The sequence below is a fragment of the Colius striatus genome, chromosome 7 (assembly GCF_028858725.1).
Source record: "Colius striatus isolate bColStr4 chromosome 7, bColStr4.1.hap1, whole genome shotgun sequence".
In the NCBI taxonomy this organism is placed as follows: domain Eukaryota; kingdom Metazoa; phylum Chordata; class Aves; order Coliiformes; family Coliidae; genus Colius; species Colius striatus.
In genome coordinates, this window is record NC_084765.1 from 27,716,373 (window position 1) to 27,744,117 (window position 27,745).

At 36.8% G+C, this 27,745-nt stretch overlaps 1 protein-coding gene across 4 annotated transcripts in view; it reads left to right on the forward strand.

Annotated features, from left to right (window-relative positions):
- The window catches only part of TLN2 (talin 2), a 201,924-nt gene that overhangs the window by 40,766 nt on the left and 133,413 nt on the right, over nt 1-27,745 (forward strand). For all 4 annotated transcript variants that reach the window (XM_061999193.1, XM_061999196.1, XM_061999195.1 and 1 more), the window contains one exon: nt 21,882-21,964. The gene's annotated coding sequence lies outside the window, so the exon portion shown is untranslated. The remainder of the gene's footprint in view (nt 1-21,881; nt 21,965-27,745) is intronic.

Genomic DNA, 27,745 nt, shown 5'->3' on the forward strand with positions numbered 1-27,745 from the left:
TGACATTCATTTATCTTCAAGTGAGGGGCTGTATTTCTTCATCAGAATGAAATTGGTTTAACCAGGAATCTGAGCTGTGAACGTGGGGCAGCAAATCGGTGACTTTGCTGGTGATAAGGTAGCACAAGCTGTAGCTCTGAGGTGCGTAAGACAATTGTTTTGACAGCCACAAATTGTGGTTTACCAGTTGTTCAACCTTCTGTGGCTGACCTACTCTTCTCCAGTCTTTTTAAAAGCACTATATGGGAGGAGTTGCTGCCAAACTCTTCTCAGTATCTTTCCCCTTCAGCCAGCCTACCCTTTGGCCCTCAAGTTATGCATTCATTACTGGTTCTTTTAAAGGTTGTATGTTTGCTTTGGAAAGGGCACTGTGATGCCTCTCCATACCCAGAGAATGGGAGCAGCTGAACCCATTTCTCTGTTAGGCTCTGCAAGACTTCTTAGCTTGGGCACACAAAAGGAGTGCTCTGTTCTGATGTTTTACTTTTTGTGGTCAGTGTAGATTGTTGTCCTTTCAGGGGTAAAGGGCTTGGAAGGACAGGGCTAAGCTATGATCTGGGAGTTGTAGGGAGTACATTGTCCCCATTTTTGTCACCACCTGGCTTAGAAAGGCTCTTCTCCACTCATAGGGAGAGCAATTAATCTCTTCCCATCTTAAATTGAAGAATTAATACAGGTACCTTTGAGAGCTAAAATATGTGACAAGATGTCCAAGTCCTCCCACGCAATGCCTAAATTTTCTGCGTATCTGGCTTAACCTACTCTGCGTGAACTTTCTGTTAGGATTTGCATGTTTACTCTTAACAGTTCTCGTGGATGCATGCGTTGATTTTTAGACTTTAATAGTACTGTAAGGTGAGAGTTGTAGTGCAGCAGCTAAATATATCCTTACAGCATAGCCCAGGAGTCTAGCATTCAGAAATTAATTTTACAAATAAGAGGGACTTTGTTATTTTTATAGCTTTACCAAGTAAACAGTTATTATCCATGTGGTAATGTAATTTAATTTTAATTTGTTCTTGTGCTCTCCTGAAATACTGTTAGATGTATAGGTGTTGGTATAATAAAGTTAATGTAAAGCAAATTAGTTTAAGCTAAATGGTAATGTTTAGTTTGTGGGAGCTATGCAAATACTTAAGTAATGAGACATCAGAGTTGAAGCAGTTGTAGATAGCTAATACATTTGTCCTGTAATGCCACAGACACATAGGATAAAAAAAAAGTATTCCGTTTGTTGTCAGAAATGGTCGAAATTGTATTGAAGCTTCCACAATGGAGTTTGTTTATTAATGGGGAAACATGTGGTCAGTGTGGATTTCTAAATAATTATTGCATAAAATAATATAATGGTTTGAGTTGGAAAGGATCTTAAGATCATCTAGTTCCAATCCCTCTTCCACAGTCAGGGACACTTTTCACTAGACTGGATTGCTCTAAGCCCCGTCCAGCCTGGCCTTGAACACTTCCAGGGATGGGGCATCCACAGCCTCTCTGAACAACCTGTTCCAGTGCCTCACCACCCTCACAGGGAAGAACTTCTTCCTAATATCTAATGCAAATCTACCCTGTTTCAGCTTAAAGCCTTTTCTTCTTGTTCTGTCCCTAAAATGTTACATTCTAATTAAGCAGTTCAATTTTGTTTAGCTGTAAAAAATATGGAATCAGGGAAAAGTAATGTTTTAAGAAAGCCTGAGTGATTCCAATTGCATTTCATGCATTTTCTAATGTTTATACGCTGAAATGAAAGAAACTCTGGTTTTTGGCCTCTGTTCAGTGTTGAAGTTTTAAGTGTTCTTTCTACAGTTGAATTGGTGTTATATTTTACAGTTAAGAAAATTACTTGGCTTAGCTGGATTGTGCTCAGATCTTAAACCATATCAGTTTTCATGCAGAATTCTCCTCACTATGAGCATGTTACATGTTGTAGTGAGGAGAGATACATGGAGAGAAAGCAAGAGGCTGTTTTGCAAATTGCATTTTGAAATGAGGCCTGTATGAGCATGTCACTAGTATAAATGACTTCAGATGGATGGACAGCCGACTTTACATTTTATTGGATTTTTCTGCATGAAAAATGCACTTACGTATATCAGTTGCAAACCAACATGGACCTGGATGTGTCAAGCCTTATTCTACACAGCTCCAGCAATGTTATGGATGTTTGTAAGAAAAAGACGTCTGGGACTGTGAAGCAAACAGGAAGGGGATAGGATGCCAGCTCCTTGTATGACACATCTAAGTTGTTTTTGGTTTTCCAATCAATAAAGAAGTAGTTTTGAATAAAGCTATTTGCAGTCAAGGTTATTTGTCAAGTATGTCAGAAATTATGCTCGTGAACAGTTGAGCGCTGCTAAGAACTTGTGAAAAACTAGATTTCACCGAGGACAGCTGAAAGTAGTAAACAGGTGTCAGATTTGGTAATTTCACCATATGGAGAGCATGATATCCAGACATATTGATTAATTTTTTCCTGATTGGTTGTTCATGTGGTTTTATAGTACTGTATTTTCTCTTTGAAAATGCTAGGAAAGAATTGGTGAATTTTGCTCCATTAACTGTAATTAAGCTAATTTTCGCAGAGTTTATACCTTTCTAGAAACTCTTTGTGTGTCAGTCAGGTGGTATTTCACAGTCTAGGTATTAGTGTTTGACTGCCTTTTTGTCTTACTAACAAATGTGTCAGTGCTGTCCTGGTATTGATTCTGTTCTACTTTTCCTTCCACTTGGCTAGGCCATCATTTAGACAATAAGAAAATATGCCCACAAAGTGGTGTCTTGGATAATAGACACCTACCTTTATCCTCTTCACTTTAAGAGTTCAATTTCTGTAGGCTCTTCTTAAGCTGAATCAAGCAAGTTGATGGGAAACTTGTGAGAAATTTACTATAAGTACATGAAACTGAAAGACGTGGCACTGGGTGCCTCCACTGGTGTGCAGAGGAATATGCAGCAATTGTTGGAAAGGTTTCGAAATGAGTTTTCATGCTGAGAATAATTAGCTGTCCAAAGCAATTGCATGTTTTCAGAGGCAACTTGTGTTGATGGTCAGCAAAATCAGGCTCATAATTGTCTGTACCATTTTGGAAATAATGGCATGGTGTGACCCACAATGATATATTATTTATACTTGTTTTATAGAAAGGCCACAAAAGTTTATTGTTAAGGCCTTGTATAACATTGTGCATTCTGCAATGCGTGTTTTTTGTGTGCATTCTGGGATGCACAATTGAATGTGAAAAGATATAAAACAAAACTGACTTTTGATATCAGACTTTTAGTACAAGAACTTGCTAGAGTGTAGGAAAATTGCTTTAAGTCCGCAGGGAGGGTTTATGTAGAAACAGGTTTTCAGGAACTTTTATAAAAAGCTAACTGAAGTGTAGTCTCTCATTGTAGTGGCTGAGACAAGCACAAGCATGAACCTTATTAAATGCACTGAGGGTTCTTAAGGATGACTAACTTACCCTGACTTCTAACACAGGAAACTCGGTCAACAACTGGGCCAATCAAACCATGCTAGAGTCAGAAGTGATTAAACTGTGGCTTAAATAATATAGCTGTCAAACCACTTGCTTAGTGAATCTGAAAATATGCTATCAGGGCATGCATAGCATATGAAAAGTTAAAGGTAGTAATCATTGATAGAGCATGTCAGTTTTAGGAGTTTTTTATCCCTGCATGAAAAATTTGTTTGACCGGAAACATTTACACTTAAGTAGAAAATGCAGCTAAGAGTGCAGAGCTGCTGTATAGTCCAGGGAGACTGGATTATGTAGTCCAGTACATTGTTTGGCAAACTGTCCGACTACTGGAGGTTCCTACTCGTTTCAGTATTTAATTTGGAGCAAGGGACCTTTGAAAATTTAAATTTTAGAGTTAATAGCAGCAGAAACATGGATTTTATTCTCCAGGCTAAATTAGTTTTGGTAGCTTGTATCCCCCCACTGCAGTGTACTGGATTAAGATCATAGCTGGAATTTGACCCTGTGGCTGAACTGTGCTTTGGACATTAACAGTGTCTTCTCTCCTCATTCTGAAGCTCGTATAGCTGTGCACATTTCCTTCTGTGCAATAAAGCTCCAGAGTTATAGTGCAGGTTTGTTCTGGAGAACTAGATTAAAGCAGGGTTTTTATAACCACAGAGGTAGATTGTAGTTTCATTATTTTTTTTTCCTGGTGTCACTTTTTATTGTCAGTGGTCAGCCTTATTCTGTAATAGCTAGTACTGTTTGGTTGTAAACATGTTTTCTTCTTCAAACTGTAGTTTAGGGGCAGGGCATTTCTGTTGTCATTTTTAAAGACTGACAAGCTTACTAATTCTGGTTCTCATAGGGGTGACTGCATTCAGGAAAGAGTAAAAATGGACCACACAAGAGAAGCAGCTGCTTATTTCTTGAAGAAGTGGCAAAACTGGGAGTGTGGAGAGTGAGAGGTGCCTTGGAAAATGAACTGAGACATGGTTATTTAAAAGGAGGTCCTGGTGGGTGGAATTCAAAAATTTTGGAGCAGTTACTGTTTGGAAATTGAAGTTAAAGAGAAGACAACCTCCTTTGCAACTTGATGAGGAAAGCTTTAGGGAAACTAGGCTTCAAGAAGAGAGAAAGGACAGAAGTCTCTGGGAGAATGATAAGCCACCTCATTACTCTGAAGAAAGTTACTGTGTTTGAGAGTACATTTGACTTTCTTGTAGTGAAAAGCCCAGAATTGCCAGGGTCCTGTTTTCTTACAGCTCAGTGGATTGGAGGCACCATTTCCCTCCATTTCTGAAATTCTCAGTATCTCTTACTATCCCAGAATTGTAATGACTGGGCAGGTGAGCATGGCTAAAAGTCCTTTTGTTACCTGAAGCCTGATTTGTGTGAAGTATTCTAGATGAAAATAATCTGTCAGTTCAACTGAACTACAGTTGTCAAGGCAGAAAAACATGTTTCCCTGCACATACAACTGTTAATGTTACAAATTTTATGTTATCTTGATTTTATTTTATTGTAAATAGCATCCTATTTGTTCTAAAAATCTATTTTGTAATACTTGTACAGCAGACTTATACACACTGCCTTTGTACAGAGGCATTTCCTTTAAACTCTCATTTTTAGTGTGGCAATATTGCTTTTCAGATGATTCTTGTTTTTTTCCAGTTTGTTGAATTTCCTTTCTGTTACCCATGTCATGAACAGGTTTAGGATTGTGAGGTTTATACGTGATACTTGCACAGCTAGGGAAAATTAATGGGAAAAAGTGAAGTCTTTGTCGTTGTTGCTTTTCTTACATCTTTTACTGCTTCCCCTATGACTAAAATTTCAGTATTATAATTGAAGTAATTCAATTATTTCAGACACATGTGTCCTTTGGACAGAAGATGGAAAAGCTCATAGACACAGACTGTCTGTCACAGGGCTTTCTACTTTCTGTCTTCCCAGATTTTTATGCAACTTCAAAGATACAAGGAGGCAGAACACAGTGGCAGAACAGGTGAGCCTTTTCTTGAGTGCGCTGGTGGTTTTCTTCAGACTTAAGATACTGTGTCCTTGATTTTTTTCCCCCTGAGATATTGACAGCCCCCTCCGTGCCCCTGCAGTTAAGACATATTCAATAAGACTTGGGTATCCCTGAAGTTATTTTCCATTGAATAAACTTCGTTCTTCTGCCTATCGTGTGTATTACTTTAAGTTATGATAAGGTCATGCTGTGTTTAGGCTTCTGTTTAATCCTAGAGTCGTACTTGGAAGTATGAATTGATCTGTCATCTTCCATGCCTTCAGACTGATATATGCCCTGTTGCTTGCTTATGAAGAAAGCCCCTCCTAAATTCTTGCCAGTTACAAGTTTAGGGCAACATGCCAAATGATAAATATGTCATCCAGAAGTGTGGTTCTTCCCCTGTGCCCCTCCCCATGCCAGTCCATAAAGAGAGTTTGGCTTGGATATTCTTGGCTAGAATTGCTTCCAAAATCTTGCTGTCCATCTGTTCATACAGCTAAGTACTGTCCAAGTAGCCAATAACACATAGCTGTAGGAGACTTGAGTCTTAATCATTCATGAGAGCAGCTGGAGTGAAAGTCAATCCAGAAAACTGTTCTGAATTAGCTTAAACTAAAATGTGATATTAAAGGATATTTTGCAGCTTTCTTCCTTCTGAATTAAATTGATTAAAAGGTAGTTAATTTCTAGAAGCATTTATGTTTCTTTTGAAGTGCCTGCTTTCAAGGTAATAACTCAAAAAAGCCATGTGTGTTATTTCATTGTGACCTTGTGATTATGATTTACCTGGTGAATAATTGTTATCTTAATACCAGACTCAGTAATAGCTCCGAATTGTTGTTAACTTCTCAAGTGTGTGCACTGTATCTCCAAGTTAGACTGCTCTGAATTTTCAGACGAGTTGAAAGCTTTGTTTCTGAAGTATACTTTGACAGAAGTGGATTCTCTTACTTAAAAACATGATGATGAAACTTAAAGGTTTAATATACAATAACTGAAGCACAAATGTAGAAACTTAGCAATAAAGATGGAAGTTGACTTCTGACAGTGTAGCTTGGCCTACTGACCTGCTAAATGCTACCTATCTTAATACAGTTGCATTTTATCACCAGTTTTCATGGGCATACTAATTTGCTTTGTTCATTCAAATAGTTTAAGCATAGATTTGTGTTAATAATTTATTTAATGTTGATTCTGGCATTCCTATGGTCTATGACTAGAAATAAGGCTCCTAAGCAGGTGTCTTAGTTATTGCATTCAACAATTAGTTGTTTTCTTAGGAGCAACTTGTATTTTAATTTAAGGTCTCCAACTTGTGGGAGAAAAAAGCTGTCTGGGCAAAAGCTTCACATATTTTGTTCACCTGTTGACTAGTGTCCATTTTCTGATGACTAAGGTCAAGCAGGTAGCTGGACTGTTACATTGCTAGATATTCAGATCTGAATGTTTTCCGTCAGCTTGTCGATGTCTGTTAGCTGTTGGTCTTGTTATGACATAATTCATATATCTGGGACAGTGTGTGGTAACTGGATCCAATAAAACTATTAAATGCAGAATTGGATATAGGCTGTGATTAGCAAATTTTGGTTGTAGTGCAAATGCTTCAGATTTTGCAGAGAATGGTAATATGTTAGGGAACATTGTGTTCAACAACTCAAGTGTGCAAGTACTTTGCACGTTTTTCAGGTTGCCTGCAATAGAAGTTTTGGTTTATGTTCATCTTCCCTGTTAAATAGATTTTTCTGCCTAAAGGCTGAATATGAGCTTTGTATGCTTGGAGAATTAATACACAGGAAATGTGTTGATTCTGGAGTGAGACTCTGAGGTGGAAACCAGAGAGGCTTTAGTAGAGCTGTTAAGACAACTCAGCTAAGTTATAAGAGTAATTTCTCCTTTCAAAATCTGGAAGTAATAACCACTTCAGTTGTGCTTTCTGAATGCAGTGGAATCAGTTCCTTGTAGAGGCAATGTATGAAAAACTTTGGAATTAACTTTGTATATTGATTCTATGATATACTGAAAATACTGAAATGCTCTATGGATACTGTAGCTAAGAATGCAATGTTTTGCCTCTTCCTTTCTAAAGTTGTAGTTCCCTGCAAACCTGTGTCACAGTTATCTGTTGTGGAAAAGACCAGATAGGAAAATTGTTTGATTTACTTTGTCCAAAGTTTCAACTCCAGGACAATGAATGGAAAATCAGTAGACATATGTCTGGGGTCTCAGTTGTTGAAAGGGTTAGGAGTCAGTCCAGTCTTCCATAAAAATAGCTTGACTTGTTGCTGAAATGTCAGGGTCTTTCATGTTGTTTTTGTTGGGTTTTGTAGGTTTTTTTTTTTTGGTTGTGGGTTTTTTTTAAAGTCACACTACCCTGCAGCTGTACAGTGGCAACCATGCAGCTACACTTGGAGACAGGCAAAGGGCTGTAACTGCAGCATGAGTGTTGCAGGTCTACAGTCATTTTAAACAACTGAAACCAGCTCTGAGTGACTAAGATAGTTGAGTACGATCTTGCAGCATTTAAATAGAGGATTTCAGAGCAAAGGCGAGCAATGCTTTCTCTCTAGCAAAATGCCTCAGGGTGACCAGATTTAAGTTTCTTGACAAAGACTATGGTAGATGGAAGTAACTCATGGGAGCTAACTAGAGAGATTTGAAATTGAAGAGCTCCAGTATAGGGAATGGTTGAAAAGAATAGTATTTGGAGTTAGACATCCTGTGTACACAATTGCAGGGCTGATTTGATTCAAGATTGTTTCAGTGCAGAAGTGTAATGGAGTTTTACTTGCTCCTTACCCTATTGAATACATGTAAATTATATATAGAAAAAAACATGATCTAAGACCACATAACCAGAAGGAGTGAAAGCATCTTGAAAAGGATCGTGTTCTCTATATCTTGGATACTGCTTCAGTGCAGAAACGTGTGCTTGGAAGGCTTAGTCCTGTCAAGGGATGACTTTTCTCCTCCTTTTACTGTGAGAGGGAAAATGAGGAGGAGGTCAAGCTTCTAATATTTTTTATTTCATTAAAGAGTATAAACAGCATATCTTTCTTATGTACATGTTTTCAGCACTTTTTCCTTCTTCCCCCATTTAAATAGCCATTCCAGACAGTGTTCTCCCCTAGGACACAATGAGTGCTGTTCAACCTGTCTCTGAACAGCACTCTGAACAGCAAAGCATCATTTTTGTTCTTTGGGGGACTTGAAGTGAAGCAATTAAAATAACAGGAAGTGCTTGGGACTGAAAGATTTATGTCTGTGAGAAGACCTTATGAAATTCAAAGTGTATTTTAATCAGAAAGAATTGATTTGGCAGCTGTGTCATTAGATGTGCTCTTGTTTCTGAAATGTGAACTTAATGTCCTCCAAGACAAACCAGGCAGAAACAGAACTGCTTTATGCATATCTGCTATAATGTGTGACAGTTATGGTACACTCTGTAGGACTAAATTCTAAATCATGGAGGAACTCTAATTAAGTTGCTTTTAAAATCCAACACCGCCACCTTCCCCCTCCCCATCATATTAAAATACTGATAACTCCTACAAGAAAAAAATCCTTAATGCAGGAGCTAGCCACTCAACTTCTTAATCTGTTTGATGAGGCTTCACTTGCATAAATGACTGTTATTTGGAAAGAGAACTGCATTGAGAGTAACTTAAAAATCATAGATTGCAAAGGTTGCAATACTGTACAGGAAGCTTGCTACCGAGTTATTGTGCTGGGAAGAAGAGCTCCAAGCATACGAGAAAAAGAATAAGAACTGTCTTGGAAATTCTCACAAAACTTGATTACTAGTAATCTGCTCTGAGGAGCACAGGAGATCTAGATCATTTGATGATGACAGTGGGCTCACTTTGAGCTAGGAGAATAGTCTCTGGGGGTCTGGAGGTACTTTGCTTCAGTTCTGGTTAAATGTTTTTACTCTGGGTAATTTTAATACCAGTTGGTTTTGATCTCAACTTGTACAATCTTAAGAGCTTGACTGAAGCAAAAGCCTCCATTGATGGAAGATGTCCATCAATGTCCATGGGCATCAAATAGTTAATTATGATTGCATTTTGGACTCCTGACAGCTATTTGAAGCATACAAACTAGTTGAATTAGCAGTTACTGTTTATAGAAAACTGTTGTGAGTTTACTTTTTTTTCATTACTAAGGTAGTAGAAGATTAAACTAATTTAATTTTCAGGTATTCTTTTCTTTTTATTTTACTAGAATAAACTTAAGGAAATTATTTCATGGGTCTGAAAATTTGAGCATTGTTTCTCTATGTCGTTAGGCAAATGTATAGAGGGAAAAGATATATGATACTGAAGTAGGGAATACCTGCATAATTTGCATAGCAAAAATAAATGTGGAGACTTCCTGAAATTTTAGGTCTTCCAATTCTGAAGTGATATGAAACTCATACATTAAATGATATTATAGTGTGCCTCCTAATTATTTGGGGTAGTCTGATGTCTGAAAGTAGGTAACTTTATCTACAAAGGCTGGTTTTATATGGAGAAATTGAAAGAGATAACTGTATTTGCCACAGAATTTTGAAAATCAAACTTTTAAAATCAGGGAAATAATTTCAATTCCAAGACTTTGTAAATGGTCACGACAATCCCAAACTAGTGGTTTTAAGATGTCATACCGGAAGTTACAGTGTTATAATAGTAAACATACATTTCCTTTCCAGAGCTGCATTTTGGTACCTGATTGCCCTGGACAGCCTTCTGTTTGTGTGGTCTGTCTGAAGACAGTTTTCATTTGCATAACTTGAAGGCAAATTGTAAGAATACTTTCAAGATGTCTTCATAAATTAATTGCTTTTCACTGGGATAAATATGTTTCTTTTTTGGAGGAGAAAACTGTACCTCAAGCTGTCAAGTCTAAAGATCAGGCATGGTATGCCAATTTTTATTTTCTCTAGAGGAATTGATGTTTTAAGAATAGCTTTCTTCGACACATGAATGGAATAGAGGAATGAATCAATTTTGTAGTCATTACTTGAATTTGAGTACTTTTTGTTAGCAAGTTGATTATATAATGCAATAAATTTTCTCCAGTACTACAAAATCCAATACTATGTTTGACTCCACATTCTTCTGTCTTTCAATCTATCAGCATATGGGGGTGTACTGCTGGTTCTTCAGAAATATATACAGTTTTAACAGTTGAGTGATAACTAGAATTATGTTAATGGCATTTTAACTGCTGAAATTCCTAGGCACAAAATATTTAAATGAATACAGTATTCTAGTAAAAAGGAACTAATGTGACTGACTTTTGGTCTGAAAATATCTAAGTTGTTTGAATAGAGATTAGAGTATTCTTTCAGTGCGTATAATCAAAAATACAGTGCAACTTTTTACACTCTGCTTTACAATAGGAGCTTTTCAAGGAAAGACATTATAATAATTGTTAAAACCAGCTTAAAGCTTTTATTTTGAAATAGGAGAAACAATGGGTACACTTTCTGTTGAGTACTGTAAAGACATGGCTCCCCAATGACTGTGGATGTTTTCCACATTTTCTTTGGGCCTTAAAAGATATTCCAGAGTTGTGTCTTTTTCCCAGTTACTGATGAAATTCTCAAGCTGATGTTTACCTCATGCTGTAGACATCCACTTGTTGTAAACTTCTAGCTTTGACTGTGTTGAAAATGTTGGATATGCTGCCAGTATGTGATGGAGTGAAGACTAGCTAAAACCATTGTAAGCTCTGTAAGAAGACCATGTGCATTTACAGTCTAAAGTAATAATAGATTCTCCTCCCCCTCTACTCTGCCCTGTTGAAGCCTCATCTGGAGTACCATGTCCAATTCTGGGATCCCCAGCTCAAGAGGGACAGAGGACATTTGGAGAGAGTCCAGTGCAGGGCCACCAAGATGATCAGGGGACTGAAACATCTTCCTTATGAGGAAAGGCTGCGGGAACTGGGGCTGTTTGGTGTAGAAAAGAAGAGAAAACTGAGGGGGAATCTCATTAATATTTACAAATATATAAATGATTTAAGAGGTTGGGACAGCCCTTTTTTTCTATAGTGTCTAGCAACAAGACAAGAGGTAATAAGTGAAGCTGAAAAAGTTCCATTTAAACATCAGAAAAAACTATTTTACTATGAGGATGATGGAGCCCTGGCACAGGCTGCCCAGGGAGGGTGTGGAGTCTCCTTCCTTGCAGGTCTTCAGGACCCCCTGGGCACATTCCTGTGTGACCTGATCTAGGTGGACCTGCTTTAGCAGGGGGGTTGGACTAGATGATCTCTAAAGGTCCCTTCCAACCCTACCATTCTGTGATTCTGCAATACAGAATCTGTATTCTGTATTACATGCATGTGTGTATGTGTATAGAGCCGGCCCAGAATCATTGCTCTCCATATTTCAGCGTAGTTACATTTTGTTTGGTAACTAGCTTTCATTCTGAGGACATGTTCTATTTGGAGATTCTCTGTAATGCACACAGACCTGGCCAAGATAATCTATGAAAGATTTGTTGACAAAGTAACAAAAAAATTGGATGGAATTGAAGTTTATTTTGTTTTGGTGAGCTCGGATAATTTTTTTGGTTTCAAAATAATTTCTCTTTCCAAACATCATGAATTTATATGCTAACATGAACTTGGGATATTTAGTGTATTTGTGATTTAGTATGTTTCTTACTGTCAGAATATTTTGGATTGCCTAAATTAAGTATTTCATATATTGATCTGGGGATAAGGAAATTTTACAAACCATTACCCTTGAGAAATAATATCTTCAGTCTTGTAAAACTGATCTGGGGATATTGATAATTGATCTGGAGTTTTATTCATATATTGATCTGGGGATAAGGAAATTTTACAAACCATTACCCTTGAGAAATAATATCTTCAGTCTTGTAAAAAAGGGTGGATAATATAAAAATGAAAAATCCAAGTTTTACTACTATTGAAGTTGAATTTCTGACACTTTGTATCTAGGGTCTCTGAACCATTACTATACTAACCCTTTGGATGCAAATATAGAGCAGCCTAGCCTTCGAGGAACATGTCTAGAAAATTGGCACACTTCCTGTTAGTCATACCAGAGAAGTAAATTGTATGCTTTGTCTGCTGCAACATAAATGGACTGTAGTTCTGTTGTGAACAGATTTAGCTGGCGAATTCTATGCTAAATATAGATGGCTTGAGAACTACACCATTACAATGACAGGTGTCCTGTCTTGGTAATATACTGTGAAGAAATTGTACCAACCACAAAAACCTCATGCTCTTATTATTTGGTTGATTCTTTGGGGTTTTTTCTCTTATGTGTCAGTACTTCTTTTATGCTATTCCTTGTTCAGCTCATGCACCAAGCCTGGACATGAAATCTTAACACTTAAAATTAATACTCATATTGCTAATGACTTTATTTGCAAGTATTTAGGCAAAATGATATATGAATTTCCTGTCATCCTTCAAGTTAATCTTTGCGATGGATTGCTGAGTAATTGATGCTGTAATGTATGTCAGCATAAATGGATGAGAAATCTGATGAATTTTGACATAAGTGCAAGTACATATTTGGACATTCTAAAGGTATAGTGTCATAGCATGGAAAGAAAATAGACTCTGTGCCGAGGAATTTCTTTCTGATACTATGGAGTTTTATTCACTGACCAGGTACTAGTATCCATCAGAGAACTGCAAGTGTTCTGAGGCAAGCCATGCTTTCTGTTGTCATGAAAAACAGGCATACTATCTTGTTTCTAGTTGTTAAACTGCTTACAGGTAGTCTGTGCGAAAGTAAAGGATAACATTGATTCCAAATCATAAAAGATCAGATATTACAGTTAGTGTGAATGATAGCCCAATGAGGAAAGTGCCACGTGTTCATTTTTGAAGACCTGTTATTTCACATCATTACTTGTCATTTGCTCTCTTCTTTTAGAAGAACATTGTATTCTATGCTCAAATCTAGAGACAGATCTAATAAATTAAGGATGATTGATTTGTACTTAAGGAAATGGTCTAGTGGTTGATAGGGCTAGGACAAAGGCTAGACTCAATGATTTTAAAGATATCTTCCAGTTGAAACGATTCTATGATTCTGTGATCGATGATGGCTATAATTAACTTCTTACATACATCACAAGCCCAGCATACTTAGTAATGGTTGATACTTGTAACTCTCTGGATGCTTCCTGTAGTAATGTAGGATGCTGAGTGTTGTGCACATTATGACAGAAGAATTGATGCACCTTTCTAGTGCCTGGTTTATTAGCAGGGCAGTAAAGCATGACTGCCCTGTACGTCAGATCACTCCTACGAATCAAACTTACCTTCTGTTGTCAGAGGAGAGGCGTTGCAATTTAATGCCAGGATGACATACTGTTCTGGGAAAATATATTTCAAAGAGCTTACCAAGCATGACTGAATGTGAATATATGCTATAGCTTTTTCTGTAAGAGTAATAACAACGATAATATTAAAAATTGAAATAAGTTACCATTTAACTTTTTGTGAACCTTCTTTGCTTATCTTAAAGGGAATAACAATTCACATTAAAAGACATTTTGTCTTTTTAATAGACAATACAATGGAAACCTTTTTTTAACTTAGAAAGCTGGAGTTCAAAATAAAGTTTGAGTAATAACTGCTTCTTTATGGAAAACTACCTGTTACACTTGAATAGCTCTGAGAGGAGTAAAGTAGTATTTGCCTGACAAAAAGGCAGGAAGATGTTTATCTCTTACATTAATTACAGAAAGTTGGCTCAGCCTCATAGTGTAAGAGATCTGAGTTTTACATAAATTTGAAAATATAGCAGAGTATAATTGACTTTGAAGGATCACAACAGGCTTCTTTTTTCTACTGTATACAAACATGCAGCCTTGAGAAGAAATGCCATACTTTCCTCTTGTGTTTTGGAATTCATTTGTGCTTCTTCAGACTTCAGAACTATAATCCTATTTGCACAGGGTGCTATAAAGATTGACAGACAGAAGCTGACACTCAGTAGTTAAGATCAGATAGAGGGAAGCAGTAATAGATCCTTAGAGGTTGAAAGCTGAGTTTTGACAGACCGCTGTAGGGCTGAGCTACCATCTGTGAAGTATAAAGGAAGAAAGTGCAGCTTGAATGCTTCAGCTCACGTTGAAGCATTGTTTTTAAGGAATAATGTTTAGTTCCAAGTGTAAAGGAAGAATTGCATTTGAGAATGCAGTGTCACCGGTGACATAGTCAAATTTGCCTAAATGTTGAGTACTCTGTTTCAATAGGTAAATTCTGATTATTTATGGAATGTCTGACAGTAGACTACATGGAATATGTTACCAACATATTTGATTATTTTAAACAGTTGATCTGGTTGAAGTCACAGGTATCAGGCAAAAAGACTCAGAAGTGTTAGGTGATTTGGATGTTGGATTGTTTGGAGCAGAGACAACCTTAGTGGCCTGTTATCTAGAGAGAGTGGAGCAATCTGGATTGTGATCTGATAAATGGTATTTTTGCAAAACTAGAGTGTAAACGATAGATCATATATGTCTAGTGGGGAGGAAGGGCAAGAAAAGACATGGCTGAGAGGTTTGTTTTGCTTTCTGAAATGGATTTCTCACTATAATGAACATACTCTGTGATACTGTGCTGGGGAAAAAAGAAAGTTAATTAAAATTGTATTTTTTATTCCAAAGTAAATTTTGTGTTTCAATTCATAGAATCATAGAATGGTAGGGTTGGAAGGGACATTTAGAGATCATCTAGTCCAACCCCCTGCAGAAGCAAGGTCACCTAGATCAGGTCACATAAGAACATGTCCAGGCAGGCCTTGAAGACCTCCAAGGAAGGAGACTCCACACCCTCCCTGGGCAGCCTGTTCCACTGCTCCGTCACTCTCACAGTGAAATAGTTTTTCTTACGTTTAAGTGGAACTTTTTGTGTTCCAGCTTCATCCCATTACCCCTTGTCTTGTTACTGTCTACTATAGAAAAGAGGTATGTCTCAACCTCCTGACACTCATCCTTTAGATATTTATAAATGTTAATAAGATCTCCCCTCAATCTCCTCTTCTCCAGACTAAACAGCCCTAGTTCCCACAGCCTTTCCTCGTATGAAAGATGTTCCAGTCCCCTGATCATCTTGATGGCCCTGTGCTGGACTCTCTCCAGACATTTTCTGTCCCTCTTGAGCTGAGGAGCCCAGAATTGGACGCAGGACTCCAGATGAGGCCTCACTAGGGCAGAGTAGAGAGGGAGCAGAACCTCCCTTTACCTGCTGGCTACACTCTTCTTGATGCATCCCAGGATGCCATTGGCCTTCTTGGCCACAAGGGCACATTGCTGGCTCATATTTACGTTATTATCAACCAGGACTCCCAGGTCTTTCTCTGCAGAGCTGCTCTTAAGCAGTCTGACCCCCAGCCTGTGCTGGTGCAGGGGGTTGTTCCTTCCCAGGTGCAGGACTCTGCACTTGTCCTTGTTGAACCTCATCAGGTTCCTCTGTGCCTAACTCTCCAGCCAGTCGAGATCCTGCTGAATGGCAGTACAGCCTTGTGGGGAATCATGCTGATTTATGAGCAACAGCCATTTTGGGGTATGGGATGCTTATTGGTCGTTTTTCTCCTTTGTAGCCCATTTTTTAATCTTCACAAGTACTAAGAATACTAGCAAAGCATATAGGTGTACTGTGTTGCTGAGCAAGTTACACATGATGAAATTAAATGCAGAATTTCTGGATTCACATGTAGTGTTCATGTTTCTTTCTTGTTTGAAGGTAGTGCAACACTTAAAACTTGAAAAATCCATAGTTGAAACCTGGCTGCAGGCATAAAGGAGGCTCTCATAATCTACTAACCCTTCCTCATTAACTGAGAGATTTATAGTAGTAGTTATGGTATGATTGTTCAATGTTCCGTGGTTAGTATAGTTACGGTATCTTAAAGGAAAGCTTATGGCTTTTGGTAATGAACTATTACCTAGATTAAAATCTAATACAAACCACTGGAAAATGTTTAAAATGAGAAGTTCCTCAAGTAGCGTCGGGCTAAGATTTCTATTAGCTCTTTGTCAAACTCAATAGAAATGGTTCACAGTATGTTGAAGGACATGGCTGTCTTTGGTTATGTTTCTGTGATAGGTTCTTCATGCACTTGTCCAGGCGCAGAATGTATATGCCCACATGCTTGATCTCAAAATGCCTCACTGGATACCCCTGATCCATGGCAATTGTTGCTGTTTTACTAACCCTAGTTGACCCAGTCTGCCCTCAAGAAAGGAAAGCCTGGACATTACTGCAGTTAACCTGCAGGTTTACCCAAGGTGCATAAACTTAGTGTGTTGCTCATCCATCTGGTTTATGTGTCCTGTGCCATGCTTCAGGAGAAGCAGTGTGCCTGTTCTGAGAAATCACCTGCAAAAATATGGTTGTTGGTTACAAAAATGTTTAATGTGATAAATGCCAGAGATTGCTTTGATTGTGAAAAATTCTATATTGATCCACCTCACAGACACATTACTGTTGGTTTTTAATGTCAGTTTGATAAATAAAATTGTATGCCAACTCAGTTTTACTCAGGCTTATGGATGTTTCCAGTAAATGTTCAGACATCCTTAAAGTTACTTGAGGTTTCAAGTGTACTTTTGGTGGTGTCTTATCCCATCATGTCTTCACTTGATTAAGATGTTTTCCAAAGCCATTGGGCTGAATACCACCTTAGTCTTGTAACAGAATCTGAAATACATGTTACTTGGCACTTCCAAATAGTCAGTTAAGAATTTAACTGACTTAAGTTTGTAATATTTTTTCCTTAACATTCTATAATCTTGTTATCAGGAGTCCTGATGTTGCATGAACACTACATTTACCAGTAGAATGTAACTCAAACATTTTACACAAACAAGAATGGGAAATCAAGGTCAAGAAGCCCGATTCCAACCTTCATTGCAAGGGATGCTTTTTTCAGTGTTCATGTGTGTATGGGTTTTATGTAAAATGGTGAAGGTCTGTAAAGGTAGAAATCCGATGAAGTCTTGCATCAAAAAGGAACTTTGTGGTATAACAAATTGTCTTTGCCCAGTGAAAATGTTTCACCTTCCAGGCTATTTGTTGTACAAAGCTGATTAAAAGCATTTCTACTGCAAACTCTGCAAAATTATTAAACGCTCATCAAGGACAGTGTGTCATACCTAAGCACATTGCGTGTCCTCCACATGAGAGCATGTAGCAGTGTAAATGTGTTCTCAGAATGTTGTTTTACAGAGTGCATCTTTTGTTGTGCTGATTAGAGAAATGTCAGAAGAAGAGAACAGAGGGAAGACTTAAAAGGAAAATTGGAACCACATTCTTGTGGTATTTTCATTATATGGCACTGAAATCAAGATTCAGAATGAAAAAGAATCAAAGTAGTAAGTTATTGGGAAGAGTTTTGAAGGAATGTGGGAATCTAAGTTTTAGTTTGGAGATTATATCAAGTTCTGTTTATTATGTTCTTTGTGGACCTGCTTCTGCAGGAGGATTGGACAAGCTGATCTCTAAAGGTCCCTTCCAACCCCTACCATTCTATGATACTGTGAGTGGCTGCATAGACCATATTTCTCCATCTTCTCCTTAAATCTATTTGGTGGAATTCAGCCCTGTTTTATATGAATGGGTCTGACATTAGGGATTCAGACTCCAAAGATGATGCTTAAAATACCTGTGCCTGATATTGCATATTTTGTGTCCTTGTAGTAATTTAGTTTCTTGTCTTTAAGAAAATAATAAAAAATAAGACCAGTAAATGAAGGAACTAATACTTGAAAGAAGTCACTTAAAATATCTCTATGTTAGCTTGAAATGGCCATTCATTGTGATTATTGTATACAAAGAACATGAAGTTTTGAAGCATAGAACTACATTTCCCATTGTCTTGGGGGAAAAAAAAAGAACTATTTCTCTGTTTATAGCTCAAAATGTTAAGCTACTAGCGGATTCATCTAACATGGTGAATAAATGCCAATAGAATTAAAACATGGGAATCCTTGCTTTGTTTAATGGACCGTGTATTTTAAGTTACTTTTAGTTTCAAAGCAATGCTTGACTAACAACAATAAGACATTTAAAAAAACAAACAAGCAAAAAAACCCAAACCAAAACAAAAAGAACCCAAACCAAAACAAATAAAAAATCCAAACCAACCAAATAAAAAACCACACAAAACTCAGTACAGGAAAATGCTTATAAGCCCAAAGGAAATACATGGGTAGAAATATTTTCCACATTCAAAAAGTGTATTGTAAGAGTATGCTGGAGTTTATCCTTGTAGTCTCAGTCAACCTGTAGTCCTAATGATACTGAATTAAACTATGTTATCACCAAGAATTTTGAGAATGCAGAATACCTAGGAAATATTTATAAAGAGCAAAACTGTAGTATACTTCTAATTCACAATATAGAATTCCGCAGTGGAACTTAGAAAGCACATTCTACTTCACTGCTTTTCTGTATCCAGTCGTCTTGTTCATATCGTCAATAGTACTTGAACCAAACATTTCATAGAAATGTAGCTTTAGTTAAGAAAAAAACATAAGTGGAGGGACAGGGATGGAGATGGGGAACATAGGCAGAAAAAATACTCAATTTTCATAAAGCCGGTAGAATTTTGTGTAAACTTCTAGAATTAAGTGTTTTATGCACTCATCCTCCACTAAGTTAGTATGTTAGTAAGTTGGCTTATGCTGTGAACAAATCCAGGATTCAGGGTGATCTGCTGACTAGGCTTTTGGGCAGTTGAGTTCCATCTCTGACTACATTCCAGGAAGTGAGGACAATAGAATAAACAAACAGTGATTAATAGTTTTTAGGCTCTCTTTAACTCTAATTGGTAAGTAAAAAAATACATAGCTACTTCAGCAGTAGTCAAGAGTAGGGCTCTTTCCACAGTCACGTTTGTTCAAGCAAGTCTTAATGTAGCATAATATAAGCAATTTTTTTTTCCTCAGGCTCCACAAGGTATATTCATTTTTCTGCTGTTCAGTATTCAGATACCTGAAAATTTACTATTTCAAATGAAGCTGATATTTTGAAACATAGTATTTTACTCATTAGGTTGCTTTGGTAGTATGTGCAAATGCATAGTTTTTTGTCTTCCATTCATATAAAATGTTATGAGAGCAATTCCTTCACCTCGTTCCTTCCCAGTTACATTTCTGATTATCACTTACTTAACTAGATAGACCCTTCTGATAAACTACAGAAAAATACCTTTTTAGTTTACCATATTTGGTTTAGATTGAAAATAGGGGCTTATTTCTTAAAGTAAAACTTGGGTGAAGAGAGCAATTTTCAAAGCAGTTTCCTAACCATTTAAATCACAATCATAAATGAACAGCGTATATTGAATCGGACAATTTATTTGAGGACCTTTGTCAGGTATAACTAAAAAGTTATAATACTGGGATTGTCACTTCATTCTTTGCTACATCAGATTTTGTTGATGCATACTTGTTGATACATTCTTCAGGCATTAATGTTTTTATATGTCTGGTGTCAGCCTTAATTGATGAAGGCTCTAAGTAGAAGTGAATATATTTCTAGTTAGTACTTGATGCTCTCAGAGTGTGGGGATTTGAAAGGCCTTCTGATGTCTTGTCAACAGAGGACTGAAAATGAAGAAAGCTATCGATACTGACAGAAATATAGTGAATGGAATACTTCACAATCGCATTTGAAACAAATTTTAGAAACTTAAGTGCAAGCAGAGAGAAGTAAACAGTGGCTGCCATGAAGTAGAGTGGCTGGTGAATTCATGGGCTATACTCAACAGGACTTTGGCATGTTACTGTAACAAAAATATGTGTGTTACAGACAAATCCCTTATACACTGATATAGTCACTTAAGGGAATGCATTATATATGCTGACAGTCTCTGCACTGAACTTGCTTTAATCCTGACCTTAAATTTTAGCAGAAAATCCATGAGGTGCAGGCTGGTGGCACACCATTAATTAAACTTAATTATATGTTCTTTGTGCATTACTGGAAACTTGGTAAATGTTGAAAAGTCAAATGAGTGTGGATTAGAGGACTGAATTTCAGAGTAACAATCTACTACAAATGGAAGTTTCAATGCAGGTGCAGGTGATCCATTAGATGCTTAAATAATTGTCCTAATGTAGACTTCATTTACTGTGGTTTGCAGTAAATCTGTTAGCCTGCATTTAATAGTTTTGTTGACATAGAGCTGATATTGCTTAAAAGTCTACTGAAAGGAAAAAGAAATCCGTTTTCTAACCAATCTGGACAAGAAAAATATCCTGTGATAAATTTATTCATTTGAAATGTTTGATCCAAATTTGGTTGTTTTAACATTTGCAAGAATTACTGTGTTGCTGTGGGCGTTTTCAACTAGGAGACATTCATTCTTTTGTAGCTGTATACATACGTAACTTTATTCTTTAACTTCCTGGTCTTTCTACATTGGTAAATAAACTAGTTTCAAATTTGGGTAGGTGTTATGTATCAGGACTTCTTACGAATTTTTTGGATTGTGGTAAGAGAATTCTCCAAGAGATATAAAAATGGGATAAAAGCTTTCCAGAACTATAGTCTACACACACAGAACATACACAGACCTTTGTTAGCAGCAAGATCTGGGCCATCTTCTGTTTTTCCAGGGATGTTAGTGGCTGGAGAAGTGAACAATCTTGTAAACTTTGAGATACTTGAAGATGTTTATTTAATAGTACAGGGTTGGCGTAGGGAGCAAGAGCAGGAATTAATTAACTGCCATTTACTTTGATGTTCAAACTGATTTGCACATCCTCGTGAGATGAGTATTAAATCTGTATGCTATATTAGCCTGCATTTAGAAACTGACAAATGATCCTGAGAATCCTAGAGAAAAATGAAAAAAAAAAGTGTGAAAACCAAAGCCTAAAACCACCCAAGCAAAAAAGCCTGCCTCCTCAAAACAAACAAAACCTTGACGTAGAGTTTCTGTCATCTTTTAAAAACAATACAGAACTTTGAATTCTGTATTTATTTTTTTCATAACGTGTGCTCAGAAGAGAGTTCCCTGGGAAATTTTTTTAGAGAAGCTTATGCTGTACTGTTTTCTACCAAGTTATCTCATACAGAAACCAAAAGCCATAGAAGTGCACAGTTAATGCAAAATAGATGTCTTTGAGAGATCTGTGTGATTGTTTATTTTAACATCCAGACTTGTGCTGCAAATGTTTTGTTCAGTGACTAGACAATTATGAGCTTTTAAATGTGAATGATTTGGAAGCCTGGATTGAATTTTTTGAATTTAAAGCTGCTCTTTATGGCAATGCAAGTTCAGACTCCCAAAGAGAAAAGGAAGCTTAAAACTTCCTGAGTTGCTTCCTTTGGCAGAAGGTACTTCAAAACTAGAAATTAATGGACTGCGGATAAAAAAGTAACTTGTTTGTGTCTTTCTGTTACAGACCTGATTATGGGAAGCATTCCACATGGTCAAGCATTACTTTGAGACAAGCTTCCTCTCTATTAAATGAAGTTTAATTTTGAGGTAAGATTCTGTTTTCTTTGTTATGCATATAATGACATAAAAAATCCTTCATTAATTAAAAACTTCTCTCTGCTGCGTGCATATATTAGTGTACTATTTTTTTTACAGAATTCATGAATTCTGTACAGCTGTGTCTGTGTTTGTGAAGAAAGACATCAAGATGAAAAATAAATGTGATGCATAAATATTGAAGCTCCAAGTAAATACTTCAGTTAAGAGCCATGAGACTAACCTGGCCATTAGAGCTATTGACTATTGTAAAACAATTTCCAGGAAGACTGGAGAATATGATCATATAACAAATGAGTTCTCTAAACCTTAGGAAAAGTGTCATGCCTTTCATTGGTATAAGAACAAATAACTGAGAAGATGAGTAAACTTTGTTTCATCTTAATATGTGTAAGAGAGATGGCAGAAAGAACAAGGAAAAATCATTACTGAAAAACTTCAAAGATGCATTGCCATTTCTGTACTGTAAAGCATTGAGATGAGAATGTCACAAAGTGGTAAGCAAAATGTTGCTAAGTCTTGCTCCATATTCTTCATCTGTTGGAGTTATTTTGACCTTATACACATTACTGTTTGAAATGTGTCTCTGGCTTTGAATGCTCATCTGGAAATGATGCTTTTAATACTAAAAGGTCACTAATGGAATTTTGTCCTTCTATTCCCTGTATTTGAAAAATGTCTTTATTGAACTTTCAAAGCAGCCTGTAATTAAAGCAGCATGTCGATTTATATCAGATATGTCTAAGAACAAGGTTAAATTAAATAAAGTCATTAAAGAATTAATAGTCATCTAGGATACACATTTCATCATAGGTGAAAACTTAAGAGAAGGCTAGATTGCTAAAAACACTATTTTGTTTTTGTTACTGTACAGTTACAGCTAAATATTTATAGAGCATTCTTATAATCAAGCCTATCAGCAGGAACTTTGTAACTATTGTATTTTTAAGAATTAGCACTGCTTAAGTCTGCTTTTGCAATGTCTCCGTTTTCCTCATTTCACCAATGCTGCTGTCAGATCACCGTATCAATTGTGATAATGAATAACATGGCTAAAGACCTTAATTAGCTTTTTATTTTAGATTTTAAAAAAAAAGTATTATCTCTTTGTGTAGTTATACTAATTATGTGTGACTCTAGAACTGATTGAACTGTGTTGGTAACTACTTGCTAATCAGAAAAAACAAATGCTTTGGGGAATATTCTTGGATTCGTAACTATGAAAGGAGATATCTCTTTGGAAATGTTTTCATGTCAGTGCATGCAAGTGAATGGTAGGAGAATAAATTTGTATTCAGGAAATTTGGTCACCACTTCACATGGGATCTTGGTGTGCTGATGGAACGAAATCCCACTAGTAGAAGAAAGTAACCATAGTCACTAGTGGAATTGCTGCCAGTGAAGAATATAAATAGTAAGTACTTCAAACCCCTTTGGTGTATACACTGGAAGGAAAACAAAGCTGAAGTTTATGAAAATTCTTTCAGTAAGCTTTAAATGTTATATGATGGCCTTTTCATAAATCTCATTCATTAGAAAACTCTTTGAGAGGTTATGGTGTGCGTTTACTTGGAATTTACTAACTCAAAAATGGCCAATGAAGTTGATTTTTGCCTGTCTGCCATGATTCTGTGTTTTTTTCTGCATCAGTTAGTTTAGATATTAAGACTCAAGGGACTTGATGTTAAAGAAAATTTGCCTCTCTACAGCTTTGAGTGGCTCTCTTGTCAGCATTGAATGCATTTTAGTTGCATTGTTTCTTGTGAGTAGGTTGGCTATCCATTCTCTGAGAAGAAAATCTTAACCTTTCTTAATTTAGTTAAAAGCCATAGCAGTTTGTAAAACAGCAGAGCCAAATAACGTATTTGCACCAGATGGTAAGCAAAGCATAGTCTGTTTATAAGAAACAATAGAAAAAAGCAGGTGATGTGTGCTAAATATTTCTCTTAACTTTCTCTTTTGTAAGTGGAAAACATCCTAAAATATTGTTATAAGAAAATGCACCTCCATGTCCTAATCCATATTGTACAACATTAGATCTTAGAGGGAAAAAAAGACTAAACCAACGTTTTACTTGGAGATTAACTCACCACAATATACTCTTTCCTTCTATCTAAGTGAAGTCATGTTCACTTTAGCATATTTTACTGATGATGTTATTTTAATGGTAGTGATAGCTGAATAACTTTGTTTTAAAGCAATACTGAAAGCATGACACACAAAATGCTTATGAACTTATTCTGGATACATATATTGTTTGTCAGCATATAACTTCTGCAGCTGTTACAGCCATATAGGGCAAGCAGATCGGAATTAGATCTTGTGCTGTAAGAATTCCTAAATGTTGCTCCCTTCATTCTGAGGTTTTTTATTTGTATTATTTTGTGAGGATGGTGCATGAGGAGTGGCTTAAATTAGTCACCTTTTCCTATTGTGCAGTAACTAGTCTTTGTAAACCACGTTACCACCAACAGCAAGCTGGTTTTAAGTCCTCATCTTCAATCACTAGATCAAGAGATTTCCATATATGACTGTATTGAATATTCAAAATCATCATCCTAAGATGAAAAGCTTTTTAATCTACTTCTGTTCTGTGAGCTAAAGCTCTCAAAAAAAGGCTTTGTGGAGTTCTTAAGTACAAGATTGTACTGATGCATACAATTTTATTTCTGGGAACATGTGGACAAAAGGTGAAAATAGTCGCAAGGCTATTGAGTGACTGCTGTCTGAATTATTGTATTAGTAAGAGTTTACTCAAGTGGGAATTGGTAAACTGGTTTATTGTTAAGACATCTTAATCTTTTTTGTATGTGATCCAAACAAATTACAACTTCTTAGGGACATCGTTATTTAGGAGGAATAAATAATCAGGTGAAAAGTTTTCTAGCTCTCTTCAGGGTGAGTGATAAGTCATATTGACCTTGGTTGCTTTCATTAAAATAGCAGCACGTAACTAAACATATCTTGGAAATTTCCCCTTCAACAGTCCTAATTTTCCAGTGTTAAGATTATTGAGGCTCAGCAAAATATAACAGCCATCTTGAATGTGAGAAACTCATAAATAATGTAAATTTAGTTTCACATAGGTCAAGAAAAGCATTGGGTAAATGCCTAATAGAACGCAACATTGAAGGCCTGTGCAGGTTCTGACAAAGAATGGTGGATGGGGAGATAAGAGTCTCTTTGGAGGCGAGATGATCTAGGCAAAGCAGTGGTAGCATCCAAGTCTCTTTCCTTGAACAGTGCCTGAAACCCTGAGTAGGGTTTCACTTTGAGGTTTTGTTAATAGTATCAGTTGAACACAGAAGTTGTGTATGAAGCACACGTTCCACAAGAAAGACATTCTGTAATGAAGAATAGTTGTGACACAGCATATAATGAACAAGTAGCAAACTGCAATAAAACTGAGATTCCTGCCAAAGCTGGATAAGGTCCTGTTTTTTAGATCTGGCTTGCTTGGTAATTTTTCAGTATTTAATTTCAGTGTTTTGGTGATGTTTTTCCCCATTTTGAATGAAGCATATGTTTTATACCAAGCGAAGGATTTAAATAGAACTTGGAACATATTTGATGTTTTAATGCAGAATATGGAGTGGATTGGGAAATAGTACTGTGTGGGCTTAGGTTGTAGGAGGCAAGGAAAGTATTACACAAAAAAACACTTCATTCCTATCTTGCCTAGTTGTTACAGTAAGATATATCTTGGGGGGAAAGGATTGGAGTTGCACAAGCAAATAAAATACAACAGTTTAAGAAGACTTTTCCCTATAATAGAACATTTCTGTAATAGTAAGAGGAATGTTGAAGGCTTGAAAAAATAGTTCAATTAATCTCATATTTATTAATAAGAATTCTAGTGTAGGTTTATAATGCATAGTGCTGGGTGGATGCTGAGCATCATTCGGGTACCTTATGTAAGATTTAGCACAATGCTTAATTTTAAATTTGTAAATATCAATAATTTATGGCATTTATTAACTCTGGTTGTAGCCCCCTCATGCTGCTGACAAAATGGTGGGGTAAAGCAATAGTATCAGCAATTATGCTGAAGTTTTATTTCAAATTTTTCCATTGAATATTTCCTCTATATTCTTCTGCTGCTGGTTCACAGATATGATTACTTCAGATTTTTCAAGTATTGCATTATTAATCAGACTGTAAATATAGAATTCAATATGAGAAATCCAATGAGCATTCTGTTGCAACTGGAGTTGATTAACAATGCTGAGTCTGCAGTAACTATAAGGAAGTTATGTTTTAAATGCTTGGTGCCTGTTGAGGTCTTAAATTTACAGCTAAAGTAGTCTGCTATTCAGTTAGTGATAGTGGAGGAAGGAAGAGTAGGAGGGGGCCTTTGACCTTGAGTGTACTGAACAACATATTAGGGAATTGTGCGTTCAATCCCTTTTCAGTTAGAAACTTTCTCAGTGATACGGAACATTTATAAGCCATGATGATGTTTAGGGATATGTATCTGCGTGTGCTTGTATCATCATGCATACAAATACATTGTATTTACCTAACATTAGTGAGACTGTATGCACAAAACTAAAAATATAAATAGTATATCGAAGCCAAGTAGTACTTCTAAATTGAGAGTTGGTATATTATTAAACATGTTATTTACCATGTCATTGTCTTTAATGCCTTTTTTCTAACACATATGATAGAAAACGGAGTTATTCATTAATTTGATTGTGAACATGCTATGTGTTTCTACTGTTGTGGTTTATTTGTTCCTTTTCAGGTAGTAATAGATACCAAAATAGTTAACAGATCTTCATTAAGTATTGCCATAACCTCTTGTCTCTGTATGTTGTGTTTTGTTGTTGCTATAGAAAACAGTGTGCTTTGTACTGTATGGAGAAGAAGGTAACGTTGATAATATCACATAAGGATGGATAGGGGTTTCTGCTTAGAAATAAACCTTTGTGTTTTTATAATATTGTGGTAGTTTGAGCGTGCCTGGATGCCAGGTGCCCACCACACCGCTTTATCCCCCACCTCCTCAGCAAGCCAGGGAAGGGGAGAAAATAAGATGGGAGTCTCGTGGGTTGAGATAAAAGCTGTTTAATAAATAAGCAGCAAAGCCGGGTGGCGGGAAGCAAAGCAAAAGCAGATAAAGCTGTTACTCTCTACTTCCCATCAGCAGCGATGTCCGGCCACCTCCCGAGAAGCAGGGCTGCAATACACGTAGCGGTTGCTTTGGGAAGGCCAGAAATGAATCTCGCCTCCCCTTCCTGCTCCTCTCCCCCAGTTTATATTACTGAGCTGACGTCATATGGTATGGAATATCTCCTTGGTCAGCCTGGGTCAGCTGTCCTGGCCATAGTCTCTCCCAAGATTGTGCCCACCCACAGCTATTGGTGAAGGTGGGGGAAGGAATGCTGGAGGGACAGCCCTGATGTTGTGCAAGCGGTAGTCATAATATTGATATCAACAGTAAGCACAGCACTGCAGGAGCTGCTGTGGAAAATCACCACCATCCCAGACCCACTACAAATATGAAGTTAGGGGAGTGATGTTATATGCTACTCTAGTTCTAAATAAAGGTTTATAACTGTTGAATTTTCACTATGGTAATAACAGATTTGGTTTAGGGATTCTCTTTGGCTTATTGTTCCTTTAACTCAGGAATTTTTTTCAAAACTGGTTTAAACACATCAGAGTCTCTGCTTATTTTCTTTTATGACATAAGGACCTTGTGAACAGTCTTCTATTTCTCAGAAGTGCTGCTCCAGACAAGACCCATTAGCTAGATGTCAAGTTGAG